The following is a 23,461-nucleotide window of genomic DNA, read 5'->3' on the forward strand; positions in this document are numbered from 1 at the left end:
GCCAGGTCAGTGGGGAAAGGTAAGTGGCTGGAGAAGAAGGAATCTGATGGGTGGAGGGAGAGTGGACTGTAGGAGAAAAGGAAGGAGGAGGGGACCCAGGGGGAAGTATTAGGCAGATGAGAAGACTCCATTCTCCATTCTGATGTTTGTACAACAATTGAACGCCTTGACCATGCCTGTATGCTTTTATGCATTGATATTTGCACTGGTGCCAAGCTGTATCGGCCCTTGCCCTTCCCTTGGACAACATCGGTAGTGTGGAGAGGGGAGACTTGCAGTATGGGCAACTGTCGGTCTCCCATACAACCCTACCCAGGCCTGCACCCTGGAAACTTCCCAAAGCGCAAATCCATGGTCTCTTGAGACTGACGGATGCCTATAACTTGCATTAAAGAGCAGGTGTACAGGTGTACCTAATTAAGTGGCCACTGAGTGTATGTGAATCCTTTGCTTTTATCTTTAACAGGTTCTCAGAATCAGGCAACAGGAAGAAAATAATGTGATACTAATCTTTAACAGAGAAATAAGAAAGGTCCTAACAGTAATAGGTCCATTAACCTAACAGCAATAATAAGAAATGTGACGGCAATTTGCCAATCTAGTATACAATAAAAACAGAACATGCTGGAAATACTCAACAGGGCAGGCAGCATCTGAGGGAGGAGAAACATTTCAGATCACGTAACAATCCAGTAATAACAAGTAATCCAGTGATTTAGACCGACTATCCAGAGGCACGATTTCAGAATCAGGTTTAATATCGACAGCATATATTGTGAAATTTGTTGTCTTTGTGGCAGCAGTACATTGCAATATATAGTAATAGAGAAAAATGAGAATTTCAATAAATGGATATAATAGTTGAATTAAATAAGTAAGTAAGTAATTAAATAAGTAGTGCAAAAATAAAAATTTTAAAAGTATTGAGGTAGTGTTCATGGGTTCAATGTCCATTCAGAAATCAGATGCTAAAAGGGGAAGAAGCTGTTCCTGAATCACTGAGTGTGTGCCTTCAGGCTTCTGTACCTCCTTCGTGAAGGTAACGATGAGAACAAGGCACGACCTTGGTGATGGAAGCCCTTAATGAAGGACACGGCCTTTCTGATGCATCGCTCCATGAAGACGTCTTGGATAATGCCCATGATGGAGCTCACTAAGTTTACAACTGTCTGCAGCTTACTTCGACCCTGTGCTGTAACCACCACCCTCTCCACCCCCACCCCCCATACCAGACGGTGATGTAGCCAATTAGAATGCTCTCCACGGTACATCTGTAAAAATTTGCAAGTGTCTTTGGCAACATACCAAATCTCCTCAAAGTCCTAATGAAATATAGCCACTGTCTTTGTAGCTGCATCGATATATTGAGTACAGGATAGATCATCAGATATATTGACACCCAGGAGCTTTATCGTGACATTTGAGAAAATCATTAAAAAATAATCTGAGATTTTTCAAGAAAAGAAGCCAATCTTTTTATGACAACATGATTGTCATAAAAATCCATCTGATCCACTAATGTTTCAGGAGAGAGAAATCTGCCGCCTTACCCAGTGTGGGTCTCAGGCAGCCAGCAACACAAATTAATTTTAACTACCCTCTAAAATGGCCCAGTAAGCCACTCAGCTGGATCATAACTTAAACAGAAAAAAAGACCTTCTCTACAAAGATTGTTGTGGTTCAGCAATACCACTTTCTCAAGGGCGTTTGGGGTGAGCAGTAAGTGCTGTCCTCTCAGAACACTGAAACTGATGGCCATTCAGTCCCTCGAGTCTATTCCGCCTTTGAATTAAATCACAACCGATGCTTGGCTTTATTTTAACTTCCTTTCTTGGTTCCATAACCCTTATACCCTTCTCCACAAAAATGTAACGTCAATACTGTGTTCAGTTCCGGTCACCTCAATACAGGGAGGATGTGGAAGCTTTAGAGAGGGTGCAGAGGAGATTTACCAGGATGCTGCCTGGATTAGAGAGCATGTCTTATGAGGTTACGTTGAGCAGGCTAAAGCATTACTCTTTGGAGCGAAGAAGGTTGAGAGGTGTACATGATGATAAAGGGCAAAGATCGAGTGGACAGCCAGAGACCCCCTCCCTGGGCGGTAATTGCAGATGCGAGGAGGCATAAGTTTAGGGTGATTGGAGGAAACTCAAAGGTGGGGTTGACAGAGTTAAGTTTTTTACAGAGAGAGTGGTGGGTGCATGGAATGCCCTGCCACGGGTAGTGATAGAGGCAGATACATTAGGTACATTTAAGAGATTCTTAGACAGGTACATGAATGATAGGAAGGTGGAGAACTATGTAGGTGGGAAGGATTAGAGTAGTTTAAAAGGTTGGTGTAACATTGCGGGTGTTGTAATGCACCATGTTCTATAATCAAACTTAGTTTTGCTTCCCAGCATCACTAGAAAATTGAATTGACTTTATTACTTACATCCTTCAAATACATGAGCAGTAAAAATCTTTGTTACGTCTCTGTTTAAATGTGCAATGTACAATTTATAATAATGTATAATAAAAAGACAGAGTACAGATTACATGGCGTTCAACTGCGACAAAGGTACTCTCAAGACCGTAAATAATGATACCATTAAGAAAGTCTTAGACTTCAAGTACCTCGGGTCAAGAATGATGAGTTTGGAGAAGGACATAAAGATACAGAAGGCACTGGCATGGAGGGCTATGAACGACATGAAGGAAATCTGGAGGTCGAACCTGACCAGAGGGCTCAAAAAGAGGATCTTCATAGCAGTCATCGAGTCCATTCTCACGTACGGATGTGAGACGTGGACACTCACCAAGACCATGCGAAAGTCACTAGACGGTTGCTATACACGAATGCTCCGGATGGCTCTTGACGTAAGTTGGCAACAGCACATGACGAATGTCGAGCTCTATGACGACCTACCGATGCTCACTACTAAAATTGAGACGAGAAGACTGCAACTAGCGGGGCACTGCCTACGCCACCCTGGGCTCCCTGCCAGCCTAGTCATCACATGGGAGGATGAACTCTGGGCGCCCTCCCAAGACTATGGTCAACACGCTCCTAGAAGATAGCGGCACGGCTAATGTAGATGAACTGAACACACTGATGAGGGAGAGGGAGGAGTGGAGAGTCTGTCATCGTGCCTGACTCTGGCCCCCTAGGCCTGAGTTGACGTAATAGTTGTAGTGGTATAATAAATAGTATGTACGACATTATAACATAGAAATACCGTTGTGTTGGCATGAATTAATCAGTCTGATGGCCTGGTGGAAGAAGCTGTCCCGGAGCCTGTTGGTCCTGGCTTTTATGCTGCGGTACCATTTCCCGATGGTAGCAGCTGTAACAATTTGTGGTTGGGGTGACTCAGATCCCCAATGATCCTTTGAGCCTTTTTTACACACCTGTCTTTGTAAATGTCCTGAATAGTGGGAAGTCCACATCTACAGATGCGCTGGGCTGTCCGCACCACTCTCTGCAGAGTCCTGCCATTGAGGGAAGTACAGTTCCCATACCAGGCAGTTGACAATGCTGATAGAATATTTGCACATACTTAGACGAATAAACTGCTCATGCTGGAGACGGGAAAAATAAATTCACACAGCAAGGTTAGTGTAGGTATGTAGCAGTTGCGAGAATAAACCGACGTTGCTTTGGCTGAGCATTAAGACCTTAAGAAAGTGTAGCAACAATTCAAGAACAGCTTCTTCCCTTCTGCCATCAGATTTGGACCCAAGAATGCTATCTCACCACTTTCATTTTCTCTTTTGGCACTACTTATTTAATATTTTTAATATTCTTACTGTCAATTTAAGTTTTTACTATTATGGATTGCATTGTACGGCTGCCGCGTAACAACATATTTCGTGAAATGTTCCGGTGATATTAAACCTGATTCTGATTCTGAATTCTGGGACTATCGAAAGGCCGTAACTGGAGTAACAGAGAGACTGGGATGGTTGTATGAAGATAGAAAAAGAAGGTAAAGCTATGGAGATATTTAGAATGATAGAGTCATAGATCAGTACAGCACAGAAACAGCCTTTCGGCCCATCTAGTCCATGCCGAACTAGTAATCTGCCTATTCCCATTGACCCGCATTAGGACCACAGCCCTCCACACCCCTTCCATCCATGTACCTATCCAAATTTTTCTTAAATGTTGAAATCAAACCTGCATCCGCCACTTGCGCTGGCTGCTCATTCCACTCTCTCACCACCCTCTGAGTGGAGAAATTCCCCCTCATGTTCCCCTTAAACTTTTCACCTTTCACCCTTAACCCATGACCTCTAGTCTTAGTTTAGATTTGGAAAAACAAAGTGAGAATTTAAAATTGAAGTGTATTTATGTTGTGTGCAGACTGGGTCAGAAACCCATTAATCTCTACTCAGATACTTAGTGCTCCACATCCTCACCAACAGATTAAGGCATTTCCATGAATATCAGCCTCAAAATAATGCTTCTTGATACCCTTGTATTCTTCACCAAAGGCAGTATTTTCTCAATACCTACACTTGGACTTGTGACTTGTTCACCACATCACCAATGCCATAATGTAAGAGTTGGCACAGTGCAAGAGTAGATCAGGCTCTAACCAGACATCAGTGTTACAGGTGGAAACAAGTTTAACATCCACTCAGTGGCCATTTTGTTAGATATCTCCTGTACCTAATAAAGTAGCACGAGTGTCTGTTTGTGGTCTCCTGTGCTGTGCTGTGCTGCTGTGCCATCCATTTCAAGGTTTGACATGTGAGTTCAGAGATGCTCTTCTGCACACCACTGTAGTAACATGTGGTTATATGAGTTGCTGTCGCCTTCCTGTCAGCTTGAACCAGTCTGGCCATTCTCCTCTGACCTCTCTCATTAACAAGGCATTTTCTCCCACAGAACTGCCACTCACTGGATGCTTTTCCATCTCTGTAAACTCTAGAGACTGTTGTGCGTGAAAATCGCAGGAGATCTACAGTTTCTGAGATACTCAAACCACCCCACCTGACACCAACAATCATTCCATGGTCAATATCACTTAGATCACATTTCTTCCCCATTCTGATGTTTGGTCTGAACAACAACTGAACCTCTTGGCCATGTCTGCATGCTTTTATTCATTGAGTTTGGTTTATTAGATATTTGCGTTAATGAGCAGGTGTACAGGTGTACCTAATAAAGTGGCCTCTGAGTATCTGCCTCAATGGCCATTTGATGGGATTTTGGTTTACTCTTGTAACTAATCTTGTTGAGTTTCTATGGTACATAACTTCTCTAGCATGCTCAAGTGTTCTGGCAGTATGACCATCAATTCTGCTCCATCATTCTGCATTTCTCCATCGTCTGCCCCAGGGCAGCGAGATCTCTGAAGCAAAGACCGTCTGGCCTTGTGACTGGAAATTGCCAGCCTTGAGCCAACTTTTTCAGAGAGGAAACAGCACTTCACATGATCTGTCTTGAGATGAACCTCCTGTTCAATCTTCCATGTCCCAGAGCAACGTGTGAACTATCTCAATGCCGTGTGTATCTCTGTTTTCCTTTTGCCAATTCTCCTTAGAAACATAATGAAAACGTAATCTTCTCTGGCAGCTGCCGACATTTGCTGGATTGTTTCCACAAAGCCCCTATCCAACGGAGGTCCAACAAGCACAAGAGAGTTAACAGAAACTGGAAATCCACCGTAAAGCACGCAATCTGCTGGAGGAATTCAACAGGACATGGAGAGGGGTAAATAGCTGATGTTTCAGGCTGATACCCTTCATCAGGGTTGAAAAGGAAGGGAGAAGAAGCCAAGGAAAGTAGGAGGAGGAGGAATGGTAGATGGGAGTGGAGGGTAGGTGAAGTGAGAAGATGGGAGGCGATAGGTGGAAGAGCTGAAGAAGAAGGAATCTGATAGGAGAGGATAGTGGACCGTGGAGGATTGGAAAGGAGGAAGGACACCAGAAGAAGGTGAAGTGAACCACACTGAAGAATGGAAAAAGAGAAAAGGGGGAGGGGGGAAAGTAATGGGCTGAAACGAGAGAAATTGATGCCATCAGGTTGGAGCTAGCCAGATGGAATGTGAAGTGGTGCTCCTCCAACTTGAGCTTAGCTTCATCGTGGTGGTAGAGGAGGCCATGGAACAAGATGTCGAAATGGGAACGGGAAGTCAAACTGAAATGGGTGGACACCAGGAACTTTGCCACTTGTGCAGGACCACTCAGTGCTCTCAAACGCTTGGACTTGAGCTCCTCAATCTCATCCTGTGCATTCCTTTTACACACCGAGCCAAAAATTTCCAGGGATTAGTGGGAATGTTATGTTTCTTCAAGGAGGTTTTATGCACATTCCTGAATTCTCTTCCACCGTCCATGATAGAGTTCGAAATAGAATTTCTGGCATTAGGTACATAAGCAACCTGCCCAAATGGTTCAGTGTAACAACTAGTGACGTTGCCCTGGAAGTGATCGCTGGCATAGGATCACCTGTCACTCCAGTGGATTTGGCAGAATCTGTGGTTATAGCTGTGTATACTTTTTTTGTGCCTTGAGATGCCTGCTGTAGGTAATTCATTATACAAGGGGTGATTGATAAGTTTGTGGCCTAAGGTAGAAGGATTCAATTTTAGAAAACCTATCACATTTATTTTTCAACATAGTCCCCTCCTACATGTACACACTTAGTCCAGCGGCCGTGGAGCACACGTGGCAGCAACTCAATGCATGAAAGCATGCAGGCATGGTCAAGAGGTTCAGACCAAATATCAGAATGGGGAAGAAATGTGATCTAAATGACTTTGACCAGTTGAGTATCTCAGAAACTGCTGATCTCCTGGAATTTTCACATGTAACAATCTCTAGCATTTACAAAGAATGGTGCAAAAAACAAAAAAAAAAACATTCTGTGATTGGCAGTTCTGCGGGTGAAAATGCCTTGTTAATGAGAGAGGTCAGAGGAACACCTAAGACTTTTTTTCTCATGTCTGAGCTACACAGTAATTTTTCTTATTTCTCAAATGCACAAGCAACTGTGAATGTAAATGCTCAAACATTTTTTCTGCATTTTGATTACTTTGATATAAAGCTTTCTTTTTGTATAATCAGCATCATATGATCTCCCCAAAACCCTGTACCTCTCTTGTAATCAGAAATCATCCATACAACATAGCTTCATGCGTTACTTCAAGTCACACCATCTGTGCTAACCAGAGATTAATTGTACAAGGTATTAATGATACCTCCTTTTTTCGTATTGTTTACAGTTTTGATTCCCTTATTAAAGAATTAAATTATTCACAGAAGATAGTTCAGTAAAGATGCATAGATGGCCATGCTATGTTGACACCAGAATGTGTGGCAACACTTGCAGTCTGCCCCCCCCCCCCCCCCGTACACCTTTGTGTGTGTGTTGGTTGTTAACACAAATGACACATTTCACTGCAGGTGTCAATATACATGTGATAAATCGTCCAAATCTGAATCTAATCAGGTTGTCTCATGAGGAAAGGTTGAGTTGGTTGGTCTGAACTTTTTGGAGCTTAGGAGACTGAGAGTTTCATTGCTACCATCAGGGAGGAGGTACAGGATCCTGAAGGCACACTCTCAATAATACTAGTATTTTTACAATGTAAGTTAATTATTTAATATATGTTGTTGTTTAGTTCTTGGCAAACCTATAGATGGTGTAGTTGTCCCTAGGGAGTAAATGCCAGGGCTTTCTTCCACACAAATACTGCTGCAGGATTTGAACTCAGGACCATCAGCTTCAAAGTCCAGTGCTAATACCACTACAGTGTGTGTGTGTGTGTGTGTACTGAATGTATTCCTGTTTTTTTCTCCATTATTATATATTGTACTGCAAAGACAAGAAATTTCACAATATATACTAGTAATATTAATTCTGATTCTGATTAGTTTGTTGAAACATTTAAGATTCCCAGGGACCGGACAAAGAAAATGTGTGGAGGATGTTAGAGTCCAGGACTTGGGGGCATTGCCTCAGAATATGGGAAATGCCCACTTAGGTCTTAGATGACAAAGAATTTTTTCTCTTGAAGCGTAAGTGAGCCTTTGGAATTCCTTGCCCTAGAAAGCCATGGAAGCTTAATCTTTTAATATATTTGAAGCTGATAAAACTGTTAATGAGCAAGAAAATCAAAAGGGATATGGCGGAAAAGTGAAAGCCATGATCTCACTGAGTGGCAGAGCAGGTTCAGTTGGCTGAAAGACCACTCTTTTCCAATTTCTCATGGTCTCATGATCTCTCAGCACCCCCCCCCCCGAAATAAAAACACGCTCCACTGGTTGGGAAGGGAGAGAAGCGAAAAGCAGTATATTACAGGCCATTTAGTCTGACTTCAGTGACAGGCACAATTCAGAACCCATCATTAAGAATTTGATTTCAGGGTGCTTAGAAGCAAATGAAAATAGTCCAGAGTCAGCATGGTTTCCTTAAGGGGACAAATCTGTTGGAATTCTTCGAGAAAGGTACATGCAGGATCAACAAAGATTGGAACGTGGGGCGATCTCATTGAAACCTACCGAATGTTGAAAGGACTAGATAGTGTGAATGTGGAGGAATGTTTCCTATCGTGGGGGTATCCAGAATTATCTTTGCTCTTCTGCACACCACTGTTGTAATGCGTGAACTTTGTTTACTTGGTTGTTCAGAAGGCCTTTGAGAAGGTGCTGCCCTAGTGACTGCTAAACAAGGTAGGAGCCCGTGGTACTACAGGAAGGGTACTAGCATGGATAGAAGATTGACTGACTGGCAGAAGATAAAGAAAGGGAATAAAGGAGGTCTTTTCTGGTTGGCTGCCAGTGACTACAGGAAAGATACTGGCATGGATAGCGGAATGGCTGACAGGCAGGAGGCAGCAAGTGGGAATAAAAGGGGCCTTTTCTGGTTGGCTGCCAGTGACTAGTGGTGTTCTTCAGGTGTCAGTATTGGGACCACTGCTTTTCACATTGTTTGTCAATGATTCAGAAAATAGAATTGATGGCTTTGTTGCAAAGTTTGAGGATGATACAAAGATAGGTGGAGGGGTAGGTAGTGTTGAGGAAGGAATGCGACTGCAGCAGGACTTAAACAAATTGGAGGAATGGACAAAGATTGGCAGAAGGAATACAGTGTTGGGAAATGTATGATAATGCATTTTGGTACAAGTAACAATGGTGTGGACTATCATCTAAATGGGGAGAAGTTTCAAACATCAGAGGTACAGAAGAACTTAGGAGTCAGACTCCCAGAAGGTTAATTAATAGTTGAGTCTGTGGTAAAGAAGGCAAATGAAATGTTGGCATTTATTTCAAGGGGAATGGAATGTAAAAGCAAGGAAATAATGCTCAGCCTTTATAAGACACCAGCCAGGCTGTACTTAAAGTATTGTCAACAGTTTGAGTCCCCATATCTCAGAAAGGATGTGTTGTCATTGGAGAGAGTCCAGAGGAGGTTCACAAGGATGATTCCGGGAATGAAGGGGCTAACATATGAGGAGTGTTTGGCAGCTTTGGGCCTGTACTCACTGGAAATTAGAAGAACGTGGGGCGATCTCATTGAAACCTACCAAATGTTGAAAGGACTAGGTAGTGTGAATGTGGAGGAATGTTTCCTATTGTGGGGGTATCCAGAATTATCTTTGCTCTTCTGCACACCACTGTCGTAATGCGTGGTTACTTAAGTTACTGTCGCCTTCCTGTCAGCTTGAATTAGTCAGGCCGTTTCCCTCTGACCTCTCTCAGTAACAAAGGGTTTCCACCCTCAAAACTGATGCTCACTGGATATTCTTCATTTATCGCACCATTCTCTGTAAACTGGTGTCCATAAAAGTCCTAGGAGAAATGTGGTTTCTGAGATACTCAAACCACCTCATCTGGCACCAACAATCATTCTATGGTCAGCGACCTAGATCACATTTCTTCCCCCATTCTGATGTTTGGTCTGAACAACAACGGAACCTCTTGACCATGTCTGCGTGCTTTGAGTTGCTTCTGCATGAGTGGCTGATCAGATGTTTGCATTAACGAGCAGGTTTACGGTGTTGCCTAAGAAAGTGGCCACTGACTGTATATGGCTGAGTCAGCTCAGGAAGACTGCAATAGTTATCAACACCTGGAGCTGTGCAGACAGATTTCCGGAGCAGAATTTGAACCTTCAAACTGGAAAGCAAGGCAACAACCCACCGAGACAATACAGCAGAGTTTCAGCCACAATTCTGTTCCTTTTTTTTTATCAAGCACTGTAACATTACCTTTCTCTCAGAGGAACACTCTGTACATCCGAACCCTCTGCTGTCAGCTGCCTGTCATAAAATGCAGACAGAAGTATCCAAAAGGCATTGTGCCACTGCACTAATGATCAAAATGCAACAGAAAGTAAATACTAATGTATTTGTTTTCAAGGCTGCGACCCAGCTGCGATCAGCCTGCCAGACATCACTGACGTCTTCTAAGCGGGATGGGCTTAGTGGGTAGCTAACTCTAAGCAGGTGGAAGGACTTGCCTGATTCTGATGAAGCAGCGTGAAGAAAATCCTTGCCCTTCCGAGTGCGATTGCGAAACGTTTCGCTTCTTTTTGCGGAATGATCAGTGAGGAGCGGACAGACATGCCCCAAGACGTGTTAGGACACCTAATGTCTTGACCTCTTCTGAATATGCCTGAGACGAGCTCCAGAGATCTGACAATGCAGGTCACTTAGCCAAATGACATTTGGTAAAATCGTATCCGATCTCAACTCCATTTTCTTTCTGTGGCTTCCACTATAAGGCAAAATACAGTACCTGTCTGTCTCAGGGTTGAATATACTCAGCATCTCTATGGTAGAAACTGAAATGGTTAAAATCAGGGTCAGAATCAGAAACTGGTTTCATATTACTGTCACCTCGTGAAATTTGTTCAGCTGTTCCTGAATAATTGAGTGTGTATCTTCAGGCTCCTGTTCCTCCTTCCTGATGATAGCAATGAGAAGAGGACATGTCCTGGGTGAGGGGTCACGAATGTCTTCAACAGCATAATAATAGGCATCCGTTAGTCTTGTGCGACCATGGATTTGCGCCTTGGAAGGTTTCCAGGGCGCAGGCCTGGGCAGGGTTGTATGGGAGACCGACAGTTGCCCAAGCTGCAAGCCTTCCCCTCTCCACGCCACCGAAGTTGTCCAAGGGAAGGGCACTAGGACCCAAGCAGCTTGGCACCGGTGTCGTTGCAGAGCAATGTGTGGTTAAGTGCCTTGCTCAAGGACACATCACGCTGCCTCAGCTGAGGCTCGAACCAGTGACCTTCAGACCGATGCCTTATCCACTAGGCCATGCGCCAACACAAATTCAGCAGCTGATTTCTTACAAATGCGGATCTCATTTCTGGACGCCTCATTACAGGGAGGATGTGGAAGCTTTAGGGGGGTGCAGAGGAGATTTACCAGGATGCTGCCTGGGCTGGAGAGCATTTCTTATGAGAATAGGTTGAACAAGCTAGGGCTTTTCTCTTAGGAGCAAAGAACGATGAGAGATGGCTTGATAAGGTGCATAAGATGATAAGAGTCATGGATGAAATGGACAGCCAAAGACTTTTCCCCAGGTGAAAATGGCTAATATAAGAGGGGATAGTTGTATAGTGATTGGAGGAAAGTAAGGGGGGGGTGGGGTGCCAGAGGTAAGTTTTTTTTACAGAGTGAGTAGTAGGTGCATGGAATGCATTCCTAAAGTTGATGGTAGAGGCAGATATATTAGGGGTATTGAAGAAAAATAGAGGGTTATGTAGGAGGGAAGGATCAGATTGATACTAGAGTAGGTTAAAATGCCAGCACATTGTGCTTCAAAGGGGCCCTACTGTGCTGTTACATTCTATGTTCTACATTCTTATGCCAGTTTATGTCCATAGTTCTAGTTTAATATCCAAGGTGGAACATCTAGACAACAGCTTATCCTGACAGAACCTGTCAAAATCTTGTTTCAGTGAGATAATCCTTTGAAACAGGGAGCTCTGGCTCAATTATTACTCATAGATTGGCTCCCTTATTCGTGGGGAATGACTGACGATCACTACTTTTGCTCTCTCAAACAAATTCCGCTTCAGGAAGCCTGCAGATCAACCATTGTGTCATAAAGCCACAGAGTCATAGAACACTATAGCACAGAAATAGTCCCTTTGGTCCATCTAGTCTGTGCAATTTCAACCTAACATCCCATCTCCTGTGGTCAGTACTTTGATTTATGAAGGCCAATGTGCCAAAAGCTTTATTTACGACCCTACCTAGCTGTGACACCACTCTTAAGGAATTTTGCATCTGTATTCCCAAATCCTTCTGTTCTACCACACTCCTCAGTGCCCTACCAGTCACTGAGTTAAATCTACCCTGGTTAGTCCCTCCAAAGGGCAACCTCACACTTGTCTGCATTAAATTCCATATGCCATTCTTCAGCCCATTTTTCCAGCTGGTCCATATCCCACTGCAAGCTTTGATTGTCTTCCTTGCTGTCCACTACACCCCAAATCTTGGTGTCATCTGCAAATTTGCTGATCCAGTTTACCACGTAGATATAAAGGACAAACAACAATGAACTTGGCACCGATCCCTGTGACACACCACTAGTCACAGGCCCCCAGTCAGAGGCAACCATGTACAAACACTCTCTGGCTTCTTCTGCAAAGCCAATTTACTACCTCATCTTGAATGCCAAGCAACTGAACCTTCTCAACCAACCTCCCATGTGGGACCTTGTCAAATACCTTGCTGAAGTCCATGTAGACAACTTCAAAAAATTCTATATGATTGGTAAGACACAACTTGCCACATACAGAGCCATGTTGACTGCCCCTAATCAGTCCCTGTCTATCCAAGTACTTACATATCTGGTCCCTTAGAATATCTTCCAATAACTTACCCTCTACTGATTTTTTAAAATTTACTTTTATTTAAAGATACAGCAAGGAATAGGCCCTTCCAGCCTTTTGAGCTGCATCACCCCAGCAACCCCAATTTACCCCAATCTAATCAATTTACAATGACCAATTAACCTACCCAGTATGGCATTGAACTGTGGGAGGAAAATGAAGCACCCGGGGAAAACCCATTCATTCAATGGTATAGACTCTTTATGTAGGACGCTGGAATTGAATTCCAAACTCCAACGCCCCGAGCCATAATGTCATTACACTAACCACTATGCTACCCTGGTGCCAGGCTCGCTGCCCTATCATTTCCTGGTTTGATCTTGGTGATTTTATAAGCTATCCTCCTAACCTCTGGAACCTCACGGTGGCCAAGGATATTTTAAATACTTCTGCCAGGGCCCCTGCAATTCTTGCACTAACTTCCAACAGGGTTTGCAGGAACACCTTGTCCAAATTAAATTTGCCTCAGGACAGCAAACGCCTCCTCCTCTGTAATCTATCAAGGGTCCATAACCTTGCTGCTGCTTTGCCTCACATCTGTAGGCTCCGTATTTGTCTCCTGAGGAAGTACATTTCCATTTAAGATCTCTTTAGGCCCCACACACAGATTACCATTGTTGCTTTCCATGACCAATTTTGTCCTTTTGCTCTTAATATATCTGCAGAGTATCTTGGGATCCTCCTTCACCTTGTCTGCTAGAACAACCTCATGTCTTTTTTTAGCCCTCCTGGTTTCTTTTTTTTACATGTTCCCTTGCATATCTTCTAATCCTCAAGCACCTCATTTGTTCCTGCCTGTGTTACAAGGACGTGGCAGTGGGATAAACCCAAGTGCTGAACACAGGCACGGAGCCCGAGTAGGGAGGCGTTACGGTCATAGCAAGAATTGGTGCCAGGGAGTCTTTACCCAGAGTCTTGGTTTTAGTAGAGAATTCAGGAACGATGCTGGACTAGAACTGATCATCCGAAGAACCATGGAACAAAGTTACTCATACACAAGTCAACCAACAAACTGGCAGCTCCTAGCTGTATTCACAGGATTTTTATACTGATGGAAAGCAGGCGTTTGTAGTTAGTGGAACCTGGGAATGACTGGGAACTAAACAAGTTGATTGAGGCCCAATTCCTGAGGAAAATAGCCAGGTGGGCGATGCCAGAAGGGACCGTGACAGCCTGCTTATACCTGTTATGCACCTCCTTTTTTCTTAAACAGGGCCTCAATCGCTCTCAAAAACCAAGGTTCCCTAAATCTGTTATCCTTGCCTTTTATTCTGACAGGAACATACAAACTCTGCGCTCTGAAAATTTCACTTTTGAAGACCTCCTATTCACTAAGTACACCTCTGCCAGAAAACAACCTGTCCCAATCCACACTTGCCAGTTTCTTTCTGATACCATCAAAATTGGCCTCGCTCCAATTTGGAATCTCAACCCGAGGACCAGACTTATCCTTTTCCATAATTACTTTGAAACTAATGGCATTATGATCATGAGATGCAAAGTGTTCCCCTACACAAACTTCTGACACCTGCCCTGCCTCATTCCCTAATAGGAGATCTAGAATCACACACTCACTAGCAGGAACTTCTATGTACTGATTAAGGAAACTTTCCTAAATACATTTGACAAACTCTTTCCCATCTAGCATTTTTACAGTATGGGAGTCCCAGTCAATATGTGGAAAGTTAAAACCACTTACCATCACAGCTTTGTCTTTCTTGCAACAGTCTGCGATCTCTCTCTACAAATTGGCTCCTCTAAATCCCATGCATTGTTGGGTGGTCTATATAATATACATTATAAATAATATAATCCCATTAGTGTGGTCATACCTTTCTTATTCCTCACTTCTACCCATAGAACCTCACTAGTCGAGTTCTCCAGTCTGCCCTGACTGTGACATTTCTGCTGATTAGTAATGCCACCACTCTCCTTTTAATCCTTCCTGCTCTAAACAACAGAACCCCAGAATACTGAGCAGCCAGTCCTGGCCCTCCTGCAACCAAGTCTCACTAAAGGTAACAATGTCATACTTCCATGTGCTTGTCTATGCCCCAAGCTCATCCACCTTCCTAAAACACTCTTTGCATCGAAATATAGGCAGCTGTAACACCATGCTCGTACTTTTGAACCCTGACCTTGTGAGTAGGCTTAATAACATCTTTCTCCACAACCACTCCACTATCTGTTCTGGTGCTCTGGTTCAGATGGGACTCTGCAACTCTAGTATAAAGCCCACTGCCTCCCCACCCCTGTGCAGCACTAACAAACCTTCCTGCTCGGATAAGAGTCCCTCTCCAGTTCAGGTGAAAAGGAAACCCTTCTATACAGGTCCTGCCTTCCCTAGAAGATCCAAAAATCTGAAGCCCTTCCTCCTACACAAATTCCTTCATCATGTGTTAAAGACTATAATATCATAAGACCTAGGAGAAGAATTAGACTACTTGGCCCATCGAGTCTGCTCCACCATACCATCATGGCTAATTTATTATCTCTCTCAACCCCATTTTCCTAGCTTCTCCTCATAATCTTTAATGCCTTGATTAATCAAGAATCTATCAGCCTCTGCCCTAAATGTACCCAATGACTTAGCCTGCACAGCCGTCAGTGGCAAAGAATTGCACAGGTACACCACCCTCTGGCTAAAGAAATGTATCCTCACCTTTGTTCTAAATGGGCGCCCCTAAGTTCTGAGGCCCTCTGGTCTTAGACTCCCGCACTATAGGAAACATCCTCTCCACATCCATTTTATCCAGATCTTTCAACATTCTACAGGTGTCAATGAGATTCCCCCCTCATTCTTCTAAACTCCAGCTAGTAGAGGCCCAGAGCCATCAAATGCTTAACACTTGTGTGTGACCACCTGTTAACACTTTCATTCCTGCAATCATTCTCCTCTGGACTCTCTCCAATGCCAGCACATCCTTTCTTAGATAAGGGGCCCAAAACTGTTGACAATACTCCAAGTGCAGTCTGACCATTGCCTCATAAATCCTTGCTTTTCTATTCTAGTCCTCTTGAAATGAATGATAACAATGCATTGGCTTTCCTAACTACCAACTCAATCTGCAAGCTGACTTTTACAGAATCCTACATGAGGACTCCTAAGTCCCTTTGCACCTCTGATTTTTGAATTTTCTCCACCTTCTAGAAAATAGTTTACCCCTTTATTTCTTCTACCAAAGTGCATGACCATACATTTTCCTACATTATATTCCATCTGCCATTTCTTTTTCCCATTCCACAACCTGTCTAAGTCCTACTACAGACATCCTGCTCCCTCAACACTTCCTGCCCTACCACCTATCTTTGTATCATCCGAAAACTTGCGCACAAAGCTACCAAGTCTGACATCCAAATCATTGACACACAACGTAAAAAGAAATGGTTCGCACATCACTAGCCATCAGTAGCCAAACAGAAAAAGCTCCCTTTATTCCCACTCTGTCTCCTGCCAGTCAGTCAATCTTCTATTGGTGCTAGTACTTTTCCTGTGATACTCTTATTTTGTAAAAGGCTTTTAATTTGGTAAGCAGCCTCGTGTTTGGCTTTTTGATGAAGGCCTTCTGAAAATCCAAATAAACAACATCCACTGACTCTCCTTTGTCTGTCCTGCCTGTTACATCCTCAAAGAATTCCAACAGATTTGTCTGACAAGATTTCCCATTTAGAAAACCATGTCGACTTTGGCTTGTTTTATCACATACCTCCAAGTACCCCAAAACCTCATTTTTAATAATCATAGTTCAACTTCTCTCTCCTTATGGCTTTTTAGTTGCCCTCTGTTGTTTTTTAAAAGCTTCCCAATCTTCTACCTTCCTGGTAATTTTTGCTACATTAATTGCCCTCCCTTTTGCTCTTATTCTGTCTTTGACTTCTCTTCTCACCCACGGTTGCCTCATCCTCCCTTTAGAATACTTCTGCATCTTTGGAATGTATCTTTCCTGCACTTTCCAAATTTCCCCCAGAAACACCAGTCACTGCTGTTCTGCTGTCATCCCTGCTAGTGTGTCCTTCCAATCACCTTTGGCCAGCTCCTCTCTCTTGCCTCTGCAATCCCTTTACTCCATTGTAGTACCAATACATCCGATTTTAACTTCTCCTCCTCAAACTACTGCCATATTATGATCACTGCCTCCCCCGAGGTTCCTTTACCTTAAGCTTCCTAATCAAATCTAGGTTATTACATAACACCCAGTCCAGAATTGCCATTCTTTAACAGTTTTGTTTTACCAGTCAGGGTTGTTAGTCTTAAGCTGAACATGGGACAATGAGAAGATGCTAGTGCAGGTAGTCACCCCCAAGTTGCAGAAGGCAGAGCCCTGGTGAGTGTCAGGAGAGGGAAAGGAAATAGGCAGCCAATGCAGAGTACCCCTGTGGCTGTTCCTTAATAATAAGTATACCACTTGGATACAGTTGGAGGTGAGGACACTACCTACCAGGGGGAAGCTGCAGCGAACAGGTCTCTGGCACTAAGTCTGGCCCTGTGGCTCAGAAAGGAAGAGGGATAAGAAGAGTGCAGTCATGATAGGTTCCCCAGTTTAAATAGTTCAGCCTACACTAGATGGGCAGAAGGGCCTGTTTCTGCAATGTACTTTTCTATGACTCTTTGACTTATAGGTGCAAAGCTCATTTTGAAGCATAGTGACTGAGCACATCAGGAAACATGGCAGCCAATTTGTAGACAGCAAACTCCACAAGCAGAAATGAATTTGACAGACATTACAGGAAAGGTACTAGCATGGATAGAAGACAAAGAGAGGGACTAAAGGGGCCTTTTCTGGTTGGCTGCCAGAGTCTAGTGGCATTGGGCCTTCTACTTCCACATTACATGCTGATAACCAGGATTGATGGACAGAATCGATGGTTTTCTGCCCAAACCAGGATCGATGGACAGAATTGATCGTTTTCTGTCGAAGTTTGTGAATGATGCGGAGGTAGGTGAAGGGGCAGGCAGTGTTGAGGAAGGGGGAGGTCTGCAGAAGGATTTGGACAGGTTAGGAGAATGGGCAAAGAAGTGGCAGGTGGAATGCAGTGTAGGAAAGTGTATGGCCATGCACATTGGTAGAAGGATTAAAGGCGTAGGCTAGTTTTGAAATGGAGAGAGAATTCAGAAATTTGTAGATGACAAGTGACTTGGGAGACCTAGTGCAGGATTCCTTAAAGGTTAGTTTACACATTGAGTCAGAAGGCAAATGCAATATTAGAATTCATTTCTACAATGACAATGATATTAGTCAAAGGATAAATTTTGGCCTGGACAACACCCTGCCCCTCAGATGCCCCCACCTTCCCACCTGACCGAGCAGATGCAGATTGAATTGAATGTCATATCTGGAAGAGAGCTTCCCTGAGATGAAAGCGTACATCCACTGTGAATCCAAGTAATGTCAAATCGGATCATCTTCGTGCTCAAAGGGAATCTGGTTGTTGTGAAACTTGGTGCAGTGAGAAGTGGCATTACAAGAAAACATTTAGAGTCATAGAGAAATACAGCTTGGCCCATCTAGTTCATGCTGAAACCACTTAAACTGCCTACTCCCATCGACCTGCAGCAGGACCATAGTCCTGCATACCCCTATGATCCATGTACCTGTCCAAACTTCTCTTAAACTTTAAATTTGAGCTCACATGCACCACTTGTGCTGGCAGCTCATTCCGCACTCTCACAACCCTCTGAGCAAAGAAACTTCCCCTCATGTTCCCCTTAAACTTTTCACTTTTCACATTTAACAGATGATTCCTCCACAAGGCTGAGGGTAAAGTACATTGGATTGGAGTGTAGTATTGTTATTTTTCTTGTAGCTTAACTTTCCTGTGTTTGCTTCCCATTCGTGTTTCCCTCTCACACCATCTCTTCTTACCTGCCCATCACCTCCCTGTGGTGCTCCTCCCCCTTCCTTTTCTTCCATGGTCTTCTGTCCTCTCCTATCAGATTTTCCCTTCTCCAGCCTGTTATCTCTTCCACCAATCAACTTCCCAGCTCTTTACTTCACCCACCCACCTTCCCGGTTTCACCTACCGCCTTGTACTTCTTCATCCTCTCCCCCCAACCTTCTTGTTCTAACTTCTTCCCCCTTCCTTTCCCATCCTGACGAAGGGTCTCAGCGCAAAACGTTGACTGTTTACTCTTTTTCATAGATGCTGCCGGATGTTCACATAGATGTTTATTTTACATAAACACCTACAGTTTGTACATACATTTGTTCAACGAACCTTCTTATTTCACATTTCACTGGTGTATTTACTTCTGTATTGTTATAGAAACTTCCTAGTTCTCAGTAGCCGGTGTCGCTTGAACCTGGTGAATTTACGGGTTATTTGTTATCACTGGAAAGCTTGGCTTTCTCTAGTCTGAATCTGAGGTGATCACAACTACTTTTAGTCTGATCTTTTCTTTGTTCTTTCAATGCTTCTTTGCTCTTGTAACACTTAATAAAATTATCATTAGCAAAAAGTTTTAAGTCACATTCTTCACGCTGAAGAACTGTTGAATCACAAAAGTATCAGGATCCAACAAGCACGAGTCTTTACTGTAAACAGCATCACCAGTGACAGCCGACAATGAGTTAACTACATTCATAAAGATCAGCGTGAGACAAGGATGTGTTATGTCATGCAAACCTTTCACCATATATGCCCGGAATTCATTATGAGAAACACTCTGAGTGACTCGAATTTGGGGTTAAGATTTTGATGAGCAACCTTTGATACACCATTTCTGATTGCAGATACCAGAAGGAGGCACCAGGGCTACTTGAGGCAAGTTCGAAAGCTGGACTCTAGCTAAAGTTCCAAAGAGACAAACTTAAATGGAATCACACAGATACCAAAAGCTAAACCTCAGAGTAAACCTTAGGAAAGTAGAACGTAACTCAGATAGTTCCCTCGTGTTGTCTATAGGGGTTGAAGAAATGAAGATGTTAAACAGAGGGAAGCAGTGACAAAAAGAGGCATTTAACAACATGAAGGAGTTTTCTAAGAGCTATAAGATCAGAAACTGGGGTAAGTAAAGTGTCTGAGTGCCATGTGTGGTCAGTGGTAGGTGTGAGTGGTGATAAAGTCGAATTGATAGAGTGAGAGGTAGGTTGGAGGTGCTTGAGGTCTGACCTTGTAGCCATGTCAGCTTGGCACTGAGAAAAAGGGAACCTTTAGTGTAATACAGTAGTGAGACAGAGAGAAGGGGAAAAGAGAGGGAGAATGGAAGAGAAGCAAAGGAAACACTGAAGGGTAAAATGAACAGAGAGAGAGAGATGAAAAAGGGAAGGGGGACAGAGGAGTAGGGCAGAGAAAGAGAGGGAAGACTGAAGGAACAAGATAGAGGAGTGAGAGTGAGAGAGAGGGATCAAGACAGTCAGACAGAGAGATGGAGAGACACTGAGGGAACAAAACAGAGAGAGAGAAAGAGTGAGGGAACAAGATAAAGAGAGAGAGAGAGGGAACAAGATAGAGAGAGTGAAAGGAAAGTTAATGAGAGATACTGCACAGATTGTTAATTGTTAATTTTGCTGCTACCTTTAAAGTTTCACAAAGTAGACAACAACTTATTCAGAAACTGATGTGATGAAATGGGCAGATGTAGCAAAGGGCAGGGATTAGGCAACCAAGTTATCAGTAACCTTTCAATGACATTCAAATCAACTTCAGGGGGTAAACTGGGGACTAACAGTTACAGGATACTGCAGGGTGAATGGGAAAAATAGAACACAGTGCCTGAACTTCCATTCTTGGAATTATAAAAATATTTTATGGAATGTGGACTGCCTTAATTGTTTGCCCCTTTATTAGCTCTGAGGTGATTGATTAAAAGCCGCCTGGAACCTCTCCAATCCTTTGGGTGAAGTTGCTGTCACAGAGCAGCCCATTCGGCAGTTCCGGGATTAACACCCAGTCATGGTGAAGGAATAGCAATGTGCTTCCAAATCTGTATGGTGTACAGTTTGGAGGAGCTGGTAGCCTTTCCTTCTGTCTTTGCGCTTTATGGCGGAAAAGGCCTCAGATGCAGGGGATAGCGCTGAGGATGTGTTAGAGAGCATTTTGCAGCCAGTAGCAGAGGGAACGAATGCTAAACGTGCTGGGTGGGTGTAAAACAAGCAGGATGTTTGGTCCTGGATGTTCTTAATTTTATTGGAGCACGTGGAAAGTATTCCACACCATTCCTGGCTTGCGACTGATAGATGGCAGACAGGCTTTGAGCTGTCAGGAGGTGAGTCATTCACCACAGAATGCCAAGCCTCTGGCAAGCTCTTGCTTTCGTAATGTTCACGCGGCTTGTCTCTTTCAGTCGCTGCTCGGCGTCGGTGGTAGGAGGCTTGGTGATGGTTAATGCATGTGATGTTCAGGCAGTATCAGGCCCCACTTGTCGTATTGTGAGCAGTTTTGGGACCCTTATTTAAGAAAGGTTGTGGCTGCATTGGAGAGGGTCCAGAGGAGGTTCACAAGAAGGATTCTCGGAATGAAAGGATTAGCCTATGAGGACTGTTTGATGGCTCTGGGCCTGTAGTCGTCGGGACTAAGAAGAGCGAGGTCAGGTTTCTCATTGAAGTCTACTGAATTTTGAAAGGCCTCGATAAAGTGAATGTGGGGAGGATGGGGGGGGGTTGGTGAGTCTGGGTCCAGAGGACACAGCCTCAGAATAGTAGTGAGTAGTGAGTCTCTGGAATTGTTTGCCACAAACAGTTGTGGAGGCCAAGTTGGTTACATTTAAAGTGGAGGTTCATAGGATCTTGATTAGTAAAGATGTCAAATGTATGGGGAGAAAGCTGGAGAATGGGGTTTGAGAGGGATAGTAAATCAGCCATGATGGATTGCAGAACAGACTTAATGGGCTGAATGGCCTAACTGCTCCTATCTCTAATGGTCTTATGATATGGATCTCTCTTGGTGGATATGACCTTGCCTGGGAGTTGTGTACCACAAATGATGCTTCCCTTTTATCATCCTACGATGAGTGTCTTCACTTTACTTGTACAGAGGGGTTCCAGGGGAACTAAACCCTATGCAGTCACCATGAATGTCTCAACATCTCATCTGATAATGGCAGGAAGACGGAGTTTAAGATGGGAGCTCAGGAAGTAAAGTCCCATGGTTCCCCTCAACATTTTATACAAACAGAGAGGAAGTGTTTTAAAAATTAGATTTTAACTTAATGTGCAGTTTTGCCATAACTGATTTTATTACAATCAATTTGGGTTTTTTTCCTGGAGTTGCTCTTTGCGCCTTATTTGGAGATTCAGACGGGAACCCTGCTGTCTCTCTAGCGTTTTAATGAGGCCAAGTTGCTAGCTCAACACTCAACCCAACAAAGATGGAAAGCACGGAAGGAGCCGGCCGGATTCAAAACCGGGATCACTCGCCCCAAAGTCCGGTGCAAATGCCACTACACCAGCGACCAGCTTACAATCAATTGGTGGTGTATATTGAATTGTGAATCAGCCTCTATATTGGGTCGATGAAGTTGAGATCGCAGTTTTGAAAGAAACTCTTGCTCATGAGGGAGTGATTGGGTTCTACTTGATATTTCTTAACTGGGCAACAGGGCAGTGAGGGAGCACTTCATGTACCCTCTAGCTTCCGAGGGAAATGCTAACGCTGAGAATAGAAGGCGATGAAAGAAAATTTGGGAGCAAATCCTCTTCTTTATTTTGATTCAGTCTGCTTTGCAGTTCAAAGGTAGTTTAATATGATGTACCAGTTGAAAAAGATAGCATTTCCCAGATCACTGATCCATCAACACATTGTCAGTGCGATATGTCATTTAGAAATCGGGAACAAAGGATGACCATTCTGCCCTTGGGCCTACCTCACTGTTCAGCTAGATTACGACTGATCTGTAACTTAATTCCATTTCCCCCCCCCCACCCCCACCCCCTACTCCCAATGCTCCATTTCGTTCTATACCCTCAGACAAGGCAACTCCACCTCTGTCTCGGAAGCACTGGTGCCCAGAGTGCTGAGCCTATTGAAAGAGAAAGTTCCAGATATGTGCATCCTCTGGTGAGCGTCTTTTCTGATTTCCCTCATTAACTGCACACTAGCTCTCACCTCCATTTTTTATTTCCCCTGCAACAACCTCTCAGTGCCCTACCTATTAAATACCATTTATTTAAGTCCGCCCTCAGCATTCTAAACTCAAGAAAATACCCTTCAACTATAAATCAATGTCCTCGCAGTTTAACGCAAACACGAGGAAATCTGCAGATGCTGGAAATTCAAGCAACACACACAAAATGCTGGTGGAACGCATTTCTGATGAAGGGTCTCGGCCCAAGAGGTCGACCATACTTCTTGCTATAGATGCTGCCTGGCCTGCTGCGTTCCACCAGCATTTTGTGTGTGTTCCTCGCAGTTTAACGTTATTATTCTAGCGGAGCTGCATTGTTCCTTAACAAGTTGCAGTGACAGAGCTGAACGCTGCTCCCCAACCACGAGTGGGTGGAAAAATCTGAAATTCCCATGAAACCCATTTAAAATGTAGGCATATTCGATCGCTTTCTCTGCACTTCCAACCTTTCTGACAAGTGACTTTAACCCCGTTGACGGCCCTCATGATCAGCATATGATTCGCCAGTGTGAAAAAAAACATGACATTATCCTATTTATGGTCTTGTTTTTCAGGCA

The sequence above is a fragment of the Hemitrygon akajei genome, chromosome 31 (assembly GCF_048418815.1).
Source record: "Hemitrygon akajei chromosome 31, sHemAka1.3, whole genome shotgun sequence".
Taxonomy (NCBI): Eukaryota; Metazoa; Chordata; class Chondrichthyes; order Myliobatiformes; family Dasyatidae; genus Hemitrygon; species Hemitrygon akajei.